The 15,320-nt window shown below is 36.5% G+C and overlaps 1 protein-coding gene across 4 annotated transcripts in view; it reads left to right on the forward strand.

The window, feature by feature from the left end:
* Positions 1-328: 328 nt before the first annotated feature.
* Positions 329-15,320, forward strand: part of BCL9 (BCL9 transcription coactivator) — a 53,740-nt gene continuing 38,748 nt past the window's right edge. Inside the window, exons 1-2 of one of the 4 annotated variants that reach the window (XM_032219438.1) lie at positions 329-408; positions 10,390-10,473. The gene's annotated coding sequence lies outside the window, so the exon portion shown is untranslated. Of the gene's footprint in view, positions 409-533; positions 772-10,329; positions 10,474-15,320 lie in introns of those variants that run through there. The other 3 variants (XM_032219440.1, XM_032219437.1, XM_032219439.1) reach the window with 3 other exon arrangements.

Consider the following 15,320-nt stretch of genomic DNA (forward strand, 5'->3'; position numbering starts at 1 on the left):
GTTACACAGAGAACGTGCTGCATTCAGGGTGATGGTGAGGAGTTCCAGGAGGAGGAGATTGGCGGCGGGCGAGAGGAATAGCAAAGGCTGTGTGTCGCTTTAAAGAAGGCGATTGGGTGGTTGTATCTTTAAAAGGAAGAGGCGGTGGAACGAAAACTACCTTGAAGTATGGGGTTGGTCTATGCTAATTGAAGAGGCGGTGCCAGGATGAATGGAGGGAGGTAAGGGCGGTACAGTTTACAGCCGAGGAAGGGCCCGGGTATTCTGCTCTGTCTCTTTAAAGAGCCAGTTGATACCATTCCCGGGGAAAAAAGGGGGGGGGGCAGATCTTTTTTCTCTTTTCTCCTCCTTTGAGACAATACCACTTCCATTGCTGGGAGAAGAGGCCCTATGGGTTGAGGAGTGAAAGTGAGTGAGTAAGAAGGCGACGTTCCATTGATTGGGTACGGCGGGGGAGTGACGAGAGGCGGTTTTATTCGATGGGGGGGGGGAGAAGAGGTAGAGGGGAGATGGGCGGTACCATGTGGGAGAGGAGGAGGGAGACTGACTGGCGGACAATGGAGCCTGTGTGTGTTTATGGGAAGGGAGCGAATTCACCCTCGCCGGGGAGAGTCACAGCGCCGCCCCCTCCTGCCCGGGGGTGAGGGGTGCCCCCTGGCCGGGCCAGGCCAGGCCACCTCCGCCCTTGTTCAGGAGAGCAGTGAGTGTGAGAAGGAGAAACAGGCGGCTCTGCATGGTGCCAGCTCCCCTGGAAACTGCGGGCCATGGGAGGTGAGAGGGAGGGAGCGACGCGGTGATAATGGGTGGGTGGGTGAGTGGCTGTGGGGGGGGACTCTGAATAACTGCGGGCCTGTTTGGGGGAAAGTTTCAGAGTTCGGGGGGCTGGTCAAAAAACCCGGGGCGGGCGGGCGCGGAAAGCGCGTGGGGGATGGAAGAAAGAAGACTCCATAAGGCGGGAGGGGTCGGTGTTAGGTAAAGCGAGGCGGGAGGGGGGGGCAATTCCGATTACTCTGCCATAGCCTTGAGGGGGGGGGAGGGCGGAAGATAGGAAGGAAGGAAGGAAGGAAAACAGGCTTTGGAGGAGGCCGAAGGGAGAAGGCGTGACCACTGGATGTGAGGGAAGAACAAACGGGCACGGGGGGGGGAGTGAACGTTAATCCTGGGAAAGGGGGGGGTTGTCTGTGATTGAGTTTGTGTATGTTTAGGAGACTGGCAGGGGATCTGGGTAGTTAAAAGACGGGAGGTATTGGCGATGGGGATACAAAAGGGAAGAGGCGATTATTGGTGGGAAAAGTGCAAGAAACTAAGCCCTACCTGAAGTGTGCCTGGGACAGGATCTTTCCTGCATTCCTGTCTTCTCTTTCCTTCTTACCATCATTGGACGGGGTGAATTTGTGGTTGTGGAATAGGGAATGGAGACTTATCTAATGCATGGTTTGGAAGTAAGAAGCTCCATAATTCTGGACTTTGAGAGAAATGTCTGTTTTAATCTACAGTCAACTGTAAACCAGTTGGAAGAATACCTATATAGGAGTGTATGAATATGTTTTGAGTTTTATGGGTAAGGATGAAAATGTTGGATTATTTGATGCCACTCTATTGATTTCTTAGGAAAACAAGTTCTGTGTTTATTTCTCCCCAGTGCAGGTCATAGTATTGGCATAAGAGGAGGCATATACTGGTATATGGTGAATAGTCAGTATAGTGCTAAAGAGAGTAATATATTTTAGCGTCATTATGTTTATAACTATCTTTTCATTCAAGGGCTCAAAAAACAACCATGTGAGGTAGTTGGCCTAAGAGAGACATCCGTCAAAAGTCATGTGGTTAGACTGACTGAAAGTAGACTAGAACTTGGGTCTCCCCTAGAACATTGGCAGATTGCATTCATTACTCAATATTTGTGGTTAATATCTATTATATCTATGGAATAAATCTAGATGTGTAGATATATGATAGATTTGGACATATTTAATTCTGAAAATGTGCTAGTACTACATTGCAATTGTTTTTAAGGTAATATGCTCATTCCCACATTAACAAGTTTTGTGAAAGAAACTTAAATTGCTCCTAGGTTTTGTCCTGTAAGCAGTTACTTTTTTATAGAGTTAACTAGTTTTCATTATGTAGAAGACATTTCATATAAAATAGTGTAGATTTTTGACTTAGCTATCCTGAATAAATATACTATACAATACATGATGGTATAAAATGGAAGGAATAAAATACGCAATTTTGATTTTTTTTAAAGTATTGGATACTTCAGATTAATCAAACTTTACATAGATTGGCAGGCCTTTTTCTGTTCCACTGACAAATATGGGATTAAAAGACAAATGAATGTTGGCATTTTCAATTGTTTTAAGATTGTAATTTAGTTACAAAATAGAGAATATGTAATGTAGCAGTCGTTTAGAAAGTGAATTGGGTGAATTGGTAGATAGCTGGTCACATTGTCCCAATTGATTTCAGTTTTAATTTATATAATTCTTTAGGTGTCTACTGTTTACAATTTTTACTACAATTCTGAGAGGACTCTATCTTCCATTAAAGAGAATTTCAGGGTTGTAATCAAATAATACAAAGAATGGTCTTACATTTCATTCTGAATATTGTTGCCTATGCTTAAAATCTTAATACAAGGCAAACTTGTATATTAAAAGGCAATATTTTATAATTAGAAGCTTCCATTTAATATGCAGTTGTATAAACATAAGATAATTTAAAAATGAATTTTGTTCATATCTATCAGATAAATTTAATAGAGTTGGAATATAATGTAAATGTAGCACACAATCCACAAGGTTACACATATTCTGTAAATCTGTTCAGCTTAAATAGTGTGATGGAAAATCCATGGTTGGGCTGTCTGTGCCATGTATCAAAAAGTTTGTATTTAATTGTCTGTGATAGTTACATGTAATCAGTGTAATTTGTCATATAACTTAGGTGTAAAGTCAAAGTCAGCAATGTTACATTTATTCTGCACTGATATACAGACAGAATAAGACCACAGATTGAGCATGCTAAAACACTGATGCTTCAGTGAAACCAGTAACATTTTTGCTGCCAAATCCAGAAAGATATTTGAATGAGCTTTTATGACCTAAGAACAACAGATACGATAAGAGGAGGGTTTTTTTGGGAGGGGGGAGGGGGGGAGAAAAGCAGATACTGATTCTTTTTTCTTAGCTGAAGGCTAAGAAAATACATCTATATTAAAATATGGGAATGATGATTAAGCATACAAATCAGTATGATCAGCATGAATTTTTCTAGGTATCTTGGGCTTCATTTCACACAATACCCCATCATGCAATCTACTAAGGACACAGGTTTTTTTTTTTTTACATTTTATGCTTATGAGTCACTGTAGAGATATTTTGTCTAAGAAAGCTCCTCAGTTGACTATACTCTCTGATAAATTGTGGAAGTAGATTTGACAAAGACTATTCAAGTCCTTTCTCCTGGCTGTGGTAATTTATGGGGAAGCAAAAATTATGAGTGGAAATTTTACAAACTCTTTGTCTATTTTTATGTAGTTGCTGATATATGGATCAGGCATTAGGATGGTCCCAGGCCATATTTTGGTCACTTTAATGAAGTCTATGACAAATTATAGTGCGGGAATATATAATTTATATCACTGCAACATCTGCAGTAGTTGTACATATTGAAACTAGAAAATCATTAGATTTATAGAGAGATTTGGCATAAATATATTAATATACTTTGAGTTCAATCTCATAATTCATTTTTGACCTGTTGACATTTTCCTAATATACCATTGAAAAACTAACTGTGGATCATGACATCATGTTTCAAACTGAGTGCAACGTTAAAATGCCTTGTCCCCCTTGGAGCTGAAAAAGGAAGCATTTCTAAAAACTCTGCAGTGCAAGAACAATTTATTGTCACCTCTTCTCCCTCTTGAACGAGGGATTAGCTTTGTGTCTGCAACATTTATTAATTTAGAAAATTCATATCTTACTTTTCAGCTGAAGAACCTTGCCATTTGGCTTATGAGATAGATTACAAATTTATGCAATAATATTACAATATAAAAATGGTAGTTATTAGCAAACAACTACACTAAACCATGTGTAAATTTATGGAATGGGGGAAACCGACAGATGATATAGGGCAAATGTGGTAATTAACTTGAAAATTAAGTGAGGAAGTCAGCTGAGGTCTAAAGGAGCAGAATTCTAAAATGTTGAAATTGCAACTGAAAAGAATCTTCCCTGTATACATAATCCTCTGCAGATCAGGGATGTGGTATGTAACTACTGCCAATTATTATTGAAAACTTTTATCTAAACAGATTAAAGGATGGTGATTGCCAAACAGATTTATGAAGACCCATTGAGGTATTTATAGGTAATTATAACACTTCCTAGAAACAAGAGACAACTAGTGAATTTGAGTTACTTCCACTGTTTGCAAAGTTAGTTTTTGAACATGTAGGATCGCCATGAAGTGGAGTTGAAGAAAACAAATGTGACTGTGGTCAAAGTATTTATGAGGCAAACAGAAAATTACAAGTGGGGCCAGAATGCAATAATACAGAGAGTAATGGGTGCCCATAGGTTCACCCATTTAAACCTTTATTGTGCAAACTGCACTGGGTCCAGATTTCTTCCAGCTGCAATTCAAAGTGCTGGTTATCACATTTAAAGCTTTACATGGCAAAGGATGTGGTTATTTATTGGACTACCTTATCCTAAGAGAGCAGGTCTATTCCACTAGATCAGATAGAGTGGGCCTGCTCTAGATCCCCTCCCTGGAATCTTGCAATCTGCTATAGTGGGACTTTAGAATCATGTCTTATGTGGTTTCCTCTAACTTGTGTAATAACCTCATATTGGTGATTTGACAGGTACCCCACTCTTAGGCTTTTGGAAGACTGTTAAGACCCAAGACCCAGCTTTTTACTGAGGTATTGTGATTGTATAGGGTTAGGGTTGTAAGCATCCCAAAGGGAACAATTGCTGCACACACGTGCTCACAACCAGCAAATCTTGCTAAAGTTCACCTTTGGGAACAGCTGATTGGGGGTATTCTGGGAGGCCGATCCACCCACCAATCAGCTGCTCATGTTGAATCAGGCTAACGTGCTGAAACTGATAAGGCTGTTTGCTAAGGACACTAGCCAGATAAATAACAATGGATGCTGGTAGACAGAGGCAGAATGCTTTTTTTCTTATTTTCCTCCCCAAAAACTAAGGTGTGTCTTACACTCTGAAAAATACAATACTTATTTTGTCCCTTTTCACCTCTTCAGAAGAATATGGTATTTACCTTACTTATCTCAAGGCATGGGAGATTGGAATTTTACAACACATTGCTAATTTCTGAAAAGTACTCTACTGAAAAGAGTTTATTTAAATTTGCAAATCACTATTATCTTTATCTCTTATATTAAAAATGGAAGTAAATACAAGTAACAGCAACTGCTGAACTCAACCATTTGCAAGAATTTAATTCTAAATAGTCAGCAGACCAATTGTTTTAAGCATAAAAACCATATTTGACAACATTGACAACATTTGTGTTAAGAGACTATCAGTAAAATAAGGTTTTATACGTTCATTTGCAGGATATTTGAGAGAAAATGTGAATTTTGGCTGTACTTCCCTTTTCTTCAAAGGATGTTGGTTAATTTGGATGAGAAAAATAAAGCTGATTTATTTGGTTTTGTAAAAGAGAAAATTGATTGTGAGTCACAATTACAATTACTTTGAGGAGGAGGAGATGGGTAGACTGCATAAGAAGGAAGGAAGCTGTATCTTCTTCTGCCACCTCAATTCATAAAAAAATAATGATTTCCAATTTCCTATTCTTATATTTATTAATGGTAAGATAGTTTCAATATAATGTTGTAGGAACTGGATGAAATAGTCATGATGGGTTATATTGTCAATATGACTCAATGAAACAACAGTTTGTGAACTGCTGAGTAGTTATAATTGGAAGAAGATGGACTTAATGAAGAAGCAGAATTACTTGATACCACTTTTTTCATCCTGTGACTTATTTGAGAAATTTTGTTGTATTTTTTAGGGTTTTTTTTTTAGGTTTTTTATTAAACATTTATAGGCCGCCCTTTTCCCTGAGGGGACTCAGGGCGGCTTACAATAATAAGGGAGGGGAGTGCAGAACAAAACACAAAAAGAAAATGTGAGTAAAATTAATTAACGGTAAAAACACAACATTCATTCAACATTCGGGAGGGGCGAGAGTAAAGTCTTATCCCCAGGCCTGACGGGATAGCCAGATCTTGAGGGCTGTGCGGAAGGCCTGGACGGTGGTGAGGGTGCGGATCTCCACGGGGAGATTGTTCCATAGCGTCGGAGCTGCAACTGAGAAGGCTCTCCTCCGCGTAGTCGCCAGTCGGCACTGACTGGCGGATGGGATTCGGAGGAGGCCTACTCTGTGCAATCTGATGGGACGAAGGGAGGTAATTGGCAGAAGGCGGTCTCTCAAATAGCCAGATCCACTACCATGGAGCGCTTTATGAATGGTAAGTAGGACCTTGAAGTGCACCCGGAGACCAACAGGTAGCCAGCGCAGCTCACGGAGGATCGGTGTTATGTGGGCGAACCGTGGTGCGCCCACAATCACTCGCGCGGCTGCATTCTGGACTAGCTGTAGTCGCCGGATGCTCTTCAAGGGCAGCCCCATGTAGAGCACGAACGGCTTAGATCCACACAATATCCTGAGAAAATTGGATTTGCTTTTTTGTGACCTATTTGGGTGAACCTAACTATGAGCAACAGTTTAAGACTTTTTTTTAGCTAACCATAAATTTGCATATTGTATCATTACAGATTGTATAACTAAAGGTTTCTTCCAAGGACAGATTAAAGATTACCCCCTGATGGGCTGGTCTTGATTATATCAGTCCTAGCCAGCATGATTTGTGACAAGAAATTGTAGGCTTTGTGGGAGAAAACATTCAGATACCATTAGATTGCCTATTGCCGGATTAGGGATTCTATTAATAAATTACCTCCTGACTGTCTTATTGATTGCTCAGCTAAATATACAAAGGATTCCGTGTCCAACACCATTGTTCTCTGAACTACATGGTTTTACATTACTATTAAAGTCCCAGTATATTTTCTTTAAATATGTTGTCCTACCATTCATATTTGTTATAATCTTGTATTCCTTGTCATCTGAAGATCTTCTATAGAGCTTCAACTGCTATATTTGAAACCAGAGGTAGTGACCAGTTGTTAGAAGAGAGCTTTATTTGCAGATTCCAATTAATGGAATAGTCTTTCTGAAAATCTTAATCGAATACAAGTTTTTAATATTATTATAATGGGCTAGGCTTTAATAATTAATGTTGCCCCCACCCCCAAGTAACAAGCATTCTGTTATTTTTTCTTGCAAAAAATATCAGTGGTGCTCCTGTATGTGTTTGTTACTCAGAAGGATAACCTAGAACTATAATAAATCACACATCTTTCTTTTGTGAAGAACTGACCAGATCTAGAATCTGCTTAGAATTAGCAATTTGGTTGTATCCTGAGCTTTCAGATCTATTTTCTGAGTAAGAAAGAGATCATATTTTTATGTGGTATATCTCATTAAATGAGAAGAAAGTTCACAAATTATTTTGACCATTATTTCCAGGTTAAATGGAAACATACACTATTAATGCTATGGACTTTCACGTTAGCTTTTGGATTTTTATATTTATTTATATTATTGCTTTGGTTACTTCCTAGGACAAAAACCCAACATGATTTTCATTGGATATATTTACTCATTAGGTATGAGTAAATATGTCCAAGAGTAGCTAAGAATCAACTCTGATCTTCTAGAGAGTTGGCACAAGTCAAGCAGTTAAAGACCTGATGGGGAAAAAAGAGTCCAGAATAAATCTGAGTTGCCTTTTTCAACAATTGGTAACCACCTATTTGATTTCCTATAGAAGTCTGATCACAGGATAACCCTAGCAGATTTAAAGGAGGCAGTGCAAGACAGTGATGTATGGAAAGTACTTATCCATAGAGTGGCCAAGGACTGAATGGCTGACGACAATGATGAGAAGTCTGAAATGATATAGAAAGTCTTCTGAGCAAATATAGTTTATATATGAATAACAGCAGTGGCAATAGCAATGGAAATCTAAGTTCTTTGCTAAAATTACATTTTTGCAGCAAGTAAAAGCTGTCCAAATCCTTCAATTTAACACTTTGCACAAAATCACCTACCTCGATCATGACCAACCTTGGTACCATGTCCTGATATTTCCTTGGCCTTCTGAATTTGGACTTTGTGGATGAACCTTTCTTAATATTTCCTGAAACTGCTGGCAAAATATGTGGAGAAATCTGAAACATTGCTGAAAAAAATAGATTATTTGATGGCAATTTACAACTCAGGGTAAATTGTGTGCAGTATTTATTGTTCGTTTGTTTGAATTTATTAGCTGTCCAACTCCAGTGGACTCCAACAATGGAATTGAATCCAAAATGGGGAAAGGGGACTTTGTATCTGATGTGGGTATTCATTCTTTGTTGTTGGCCAATTTTTTTTTCTGAATTCTTATGACCACATGTGCTCAAAAAACCCCATTCAATAAATGAGATGGCAGTACACTGCAGCTGTGTGTCTGACATCCTATTACTAATACCTAAACTAAAAAAAAAATCTAAATCTATGGGTGCAGGTAGCAGAGGGAAGAGTGTGTTTATTGAAGAACTAGGTGACAGAGTGAATGATTTCCAAACTAGATCCAAAGCACCTTGCTCTTTTTTTTAAAGGAAACTAAATATTATTCACTGCTACTAAGGATGGCTTCTGGATTTTTATGTAGAAGTTGTAGCCTCTAGTAATGTTCATAGGCATCCATACTTTTGTAGTTATTTTACTTATTCATACATATGAATTTTCTGAGTAAATTATTAGAATGTTTGTCCAATTATTAATGGAAGTTTATTTATTTATTATATTTATAAACTGCCTGACTCCAGCATGACTCTGGGTGGCTTACCCTTGAAAGTAGGAGAACAGAGAAGCTAAGGAACAGATAAACTACAGAACAAACCAGGGCTGTACAAAATTTTATCCCAGGTCCTGGAGAACAGTCAGATTTTAAAAGACTTGTTGAACACCATTAAGTAAAGAGTTAAATGGATCTGGGAGACATCATTTCAGGCAGCAGGTGCTCACAACAATGAAATGAGGCTTCCTGGTCATATGGTATTGTTGGATCAGGGTGACCAAAATGCACCAATTTTCCCTGATCTTGGCAGACGAGAGGTCCATCAAATAGTCTGGCTGTATGCCATTAATGTTGCTACAAATAGTTCATCAATTTTACTATGATTTAAACATTTTAATATTTATTCATTTAGTAAGCATTTACTGTAAAGCCTAAGTGTTTGGTGTATTAAATACTTTCTTCCCTATATAACTTTGAAATATGTCAGTAAGATTGTATTTCATGCTGAATCCTTGCTAGATTAAAGATTAGTAATAATCTTTTATTTGCAAAAGTTCCAGAGTCAGTTGCTTTGGTTGCCCACTTTTCTTTGAAATATTGTTAGACTGACCTTATAAGAAAGATACTTAAAAAAAGAAATACTGAAGTTACTTTTGTTTAAGAATTGGGGCATGTATGGTATGTCATCATTCCTTGGATTAGAGAAGATACCTTGAAAGCTCTGGTGTACTGTGCCTTTGAAGGGAAATATGAATAATATGTAAGATTAGACAAAATGTTATCAGCCTCAGCTAATTAATGTTATGCTGTTTATGTACTATTTCCCTATAAAGGGTTCAAGGACAAATATCTGAATATGTTTTCACTGCCTTTTTTCTTGTGTTAAGAGAGATTAGCCTGGGAAATGTTATCATCTGTTGAACTCAGGGTTGAGTAAGGAGTTTAGCCTCTATCTGCCTATTTTACTATCACTCTAACCAAACTTTCATTGTCTTTCAGAAAGGAATATTGTTATTCTACAAAATATGTTAAATTGTTAGAATACTTTATATATCTCTGAAGTCAGTGCCATTCTGAAATTCAGTTGTTCAGAATTTACTAGCTTCAAAGTAATTTCTCTTAAAAATAGATCTAGAAATATACATATTGTTTTATAAGGCAGCTGAGATATACGTTACCTAGAAATTAAAAATGCTTCCTGCTTTTAACTATTCAAATTTGTTATGAAGGAAAAATCAACTTCTTTTTGTACAAAACTAATCATCTTACTTTTCTTAATCTGTTCAAATTGATCTTAATATTTTTTAAAAAACAAAACAACAAGCAAAGTGTGCTGCTTCAGAAGACTTTGTATCCATTGTTCCTAGACTTGTAAAACCAACAAACCAAACAAAAGCCCCTACATTGGTGCATCTTTTTCCTCATAGACTACTGAATTCTGGAATTTGTCAGATGAACTATCCAAAGAAATCCAGAACTGATGCTGTAACTTGTCTAATACTCTGATCATGGTAAGAGCACATTTTTGTTTTTGTTTTTAATATACTGTTCATTAGCATGTTTAATGTTATGAGTAGTATGCCATTATTATCTGTTAGATTGATAATTCATCTTTCATTAGTTGTTCAAGCAGGTATACATAGTTTTCCCTCATCCTGTTTTTCCTTTTAGCAATAACCCTATGAGATACCTTGAGTTGACAGAGAGTAACTGGCTCAAAATCACTGAATGATTTTTAACTTGTGCTCCCTATTCCTAGTCTACTACCTTAGCCACTATAGCATGTAAATCCCTAGATACAGTGGTGGGATTCAAATAATTTAACAACTGGTTCTCTGCCTAATGACCAGCTAGATAGTTGGGGCTTCATGTGACTGGGTGGGCAAGGTCAACTCATTGTAACACCCATCGATGTCACTCACATCGATGGGTGTTACAATGTAGTAAGGGTTAACCGGAGAGGCAGGTTCTGTTAGTAGGGCAATAAAGATTAAGCTAGAAACAACACCAAAATGTTTCCTTCCTGCCTTCCTTACAGGATTAGCCATGTAAAGTGGAAAATAACGAAATGAGATTTCTTCGAATAACTGGTTCTCTGAACTGCTTAGAAAGTTTTTCAACCGGTTCTCCCGAAATAGGTGCGAACTTACTGAATCCCACCACTGCCTAGATAGTATCAAAGATAGTTGAACTATGCATTTTGTTTTTATTTTGTTAGTTGAATTATATTATGTTCACTTGTGGAGAGCATATATTACCCATAAATATCAAGAACACTGTAAAACAAAAGAAAAACACGTGAAAGTTCTATTAACCTGAAGAATTGGAAAGCCTTTGTTAGTAGTAATTGGTTATATTATCAGTGTTGTGATTGGTGTAACAGTTTTTTGAAAATGATATCATAAAATTGTTTTTCTTTATAGTCTTAAATGCTAAGGCAGATGTTTTGTAATTTGATACCCACCAGTTATTTTGGCTCACACATTTTAAATCGTCTGGGTTGGAAAAGGTGTTTTAAGAATATGAAAAAATTGTAACACCGTATCAATATAATTAGTTATCTCTGCTATAGAAGTGTATGTATTTGTGTGTATATGAGAGAAAGAAATTTTAAATTGTGATTTAGATACAAGTACACAACAATGCTTCCAGTATTTTTTATACCAAATCTCATTTATATCTTAAGAACACTCAAGTGTATCAAATGTTTCAAATTTAAATTATTTCTGGCTTCAAGCAGGTTATTCTAATTGTATTGGAAGTGTTGTAACACTGTTTTGAATTTGAAACAGATGTTTAGAGTTTGAAAGAGGATTGTTTTTAGATTCAGATACTTCTAAAATGTTTGGAACAGCACAGACCATTTCAGATCCAAACAGAATAGAGCATTTGAAACACTAGAGAGAGGTATTTTAATTCAAATGTTTCAAATTCAAGATGTTTTGTGCTCCATCAACTCAAAATACGTCCACATCTTTCAGTAACTCATTCTAAGCATTATCTATTTAAATCGAACCATTTCTAATGATGAACATTTAATAACTTCTGAAATAAAATTTAATCTACTACCAGAATCATGAATTAAGGCACTCTTCAAATATTTAAAAGACTAAAGTGGCTTCAGATCAAATTAGGATTAATTCAAAGACTAGGGAATCTATTGGTTCCAGATCAGTTGTGGGCAGATATTCTGATTTATATGTAAAACATGCTACAGTTTCAATATTTTACTAAAAATTTCAAAAATAGTCAAAATTAGTATTTTTAAGCAAATATTTTGCTTGTTCGTATCTCCCACGAGATTAGTTGTATGTGGTTTCATCTTTGATATTAATTTAATCTTTGGTATTGATATCATATTATTAACTCAAAATTTGGCCCTCCAGTGGTTTACCCTGAAAGTTACCTTTCTAAAAAACATGAAGCCTAAAGTGCCCAGGAAAAATTAGCTTTTTTAAAAAAAAGTTTGAATAGTGAATCTCCAGTTAGAGATAGGAAATAGGAATACTTTCAAATAACACTTGTTCATATATACTTGGGTAAATTTTGTAGTGGTCTTCATTTTCCTTTTCCAATTTCTGTAAGTTGTATAAATGACATACAAAATAAAACTGGTGCAAATGTTGCATCTACACCAGAGGTGGTATCCAGCCAATTCTCTCTGCTTTGGATGAACTGGTAGTGGCGGCTGTAGGAGGCTCCACCCACCCGCCCCAATGTAATGCACAAGCACTGTGCATGCGCAGAACGCGTTGTGCATGCATAGATGCAGGGTGTGTGCTCACATTTGCAAACTGTTAGGGAAGGTAAGTGAATCCCATCGCTGATCTACACATATTACTATCTGAAAATTAGTTCCCTTCCAATTCTTTTTTTCATTATTTTTTGTTGCCAGCCATGGTGATTAAATGTATTAAATTCCCACAAACAACAAGAACTATGTTAGTAAATTTGTAATTTGTAACATTGGTATATCGATCAGGTTTCAGCTATAACTTCACAAATAATTGTTGCATAAACCAGTTCCCTATTGTGAATTCCTTCATCTTTGATACTAACAGCCATGGGTATGGGAAGTTCTTGAATGCATCTCCAGCATTATTACATTGTGCTAATACTAGTGGAAATAGCTGAAATTATAATGAAAAACTTTTCATGTACATTTGCAAACTTTGAAATAAGACCGTATTTGGAATTATAGTAAATTTCTTATTCAACCTTTATATCTCTTCACATCTTAATTATTTTAATTTTAATCTTTTTGATCTTCAAAGAGATCTTGAACAGTCAACAAGTCATCTTTAATAACTATGATTAAAAAAAATTCTGACATTTTAATTTATTGTATCTTTAGTGTTTGTTGCAATATCTTATAACTCATTTAATTCATTTAACATTTTATGCTATTGGTGGTTTTGCTAGTGATCAAGAATAATAAATGAACCTATTTTTTTTTCTTGAAGGTGATTTATTCTGATCCTTAGAATTCTTCCAGTTATTGGTCTAAATTTGTTTTTCTAGTCCCTTGTTTTCTCTCTTTTAAAAATCTGGACAACATTTATTGTCCACAAGTATTCTTTATTTCACTCAGGAAGCTGATATTATGATACTTTTATTTTAAATAAAATAAATATTTTGTAAATATTTTTTCTCATAATATCCTAGTGAGCTTTAGACTTTCTGGTATCATTGCTACAGTTTTAGGTTACATCTTTGTATTGATCTTACCCTGGAGCTGGTTTGGAGGCGAATAAATATTCTGACTTTGGCAACTTCAGATTTAAAGGGAGAATATTGCTTCAAAATGTATGACGACTTTTATATAGTAGCACCTACTGTATTGGCAAGTCCTTAATGCAATTCCATATTTTCCTAAGATCCTATCATAGATATTAGAACTTTCTGCTATATGCATGTCTATGTACAGAAGTATTTTTTGACTCTGAAACCTTTCATAACCCTATTTGTCTCCATTTCCACTTCCTACGTGTCTTGTTTTTCAGATTTTTCACTAAGATTTTGTGTACCGTCATTGTGTTTTTCTCCTATTTTACGTTTTTTTGTCATCACATTGATTATAATTGTGCTTTTAGTATCTGTCTTTCTAAAATCTCTTGCCCCTCTTCAATTACATTTTCCATTATCTTCTCCATCATGGAAAATTATTTACCCCCACTCTATTAAGGTTTGCATTATTGAAGTCCAAGATGCAGTTTCGACACTGCTATACTTTCTTAAAATCAAAAGAATTCCAGAATTATGTGATTATTATTTTTTTTACAAAAGTTTCTGACAGTTTCACTTTTGGGAAAACTTTTGATAGAAATAATCAACCAAAAATGTTTAGGTAATTAAAATCTCCGGTTATCTCTATTTCATAGCTCTTTGGAAACTCTGCAGTTTCAAAATGGCACTTTTTATTGTGCAGAATCTCTAACTTCAAAATAATTTTAGTAGGTTTTCACATTGTTATTTTAATAACACACAGTTACTAAGTAATGAATTGTGGTTTATAAACCACTCTACTTTGCTTCACAGTTAAAAAAATAAAACCATTGTGGCTTAGTGTTCTTTGTTGAAACAGTTATACAGGTGAAACTCGAAAAATTAGAATATAGTGCAAAAGTTCATTTATTCCAGTAATGCAACTTAAAAGGTGAAACTAATATATGAGATAGACTCATTACATGCAAAGCAAGATAGTTCAAGCCGTGATTTGCCATAATTGTGATGATTATGGCTTACAGCTCATGAAAACCCCAAATCCACAATCTCAGAAAATTAGAATATTACATGCAATCAATAAAACAAGGATTGTACATAGAACAATATTGGACCTCTGAAAAGTATGTATGCATATGTACTCAGTACTTGGTTTGGGCCCCTTTTGCGGCAATTCAACTCAATGCAGTGTGGCATGGAAGCTATCAGCCTGTGGCACTGCTGAGGTGTTATGGAAGACCAGGGTGCTTCAATAGGGTCCTTCAGCTCTTCTGCATTGTTCGGTCTCATGTCTCTCATCTTTCTCTTGGCAATACCCCATAGATTCTCTATGGAGTTCAGGTCAGGCGAGTTTGCTGGCCAATCAAACACAGTAATCCCACGGGCATTGAAACAGGTTTTTGGTGCTTTTGGCAGCATGGGCAGGTGCAAAGTCCTGCTGGAAAATGAAGTCAGCATCCTCATAAAGTTAGTCTGCGGAAAGAAGCATGAAGTGCTCCAAAATCTCCTGGTAGATGACTGAGTTGACCCTGGACTTAATGAAGCACAGTGGACCAACACCAGCAGATGACATGGCTCCCCAAAACAACACAGATTGTGGAAACTTCACACTGAACTTCAAGCATCTTGCAATATG

The sequence above is a fragment of the Thamnophis elegans genome, chromosome 6 (assembly GCF_009769535.1).
Source record: "Thamnophis elegans isolate rThaEle1 chromosome 6, rThaEle1.pri, whole genome shotgun sequence".
NCBI lineage: Eukaryota > Metazoa > Chordata > Lepidosauria > Squamata > Colubridae > Thamnophis > Thamnophis elegans.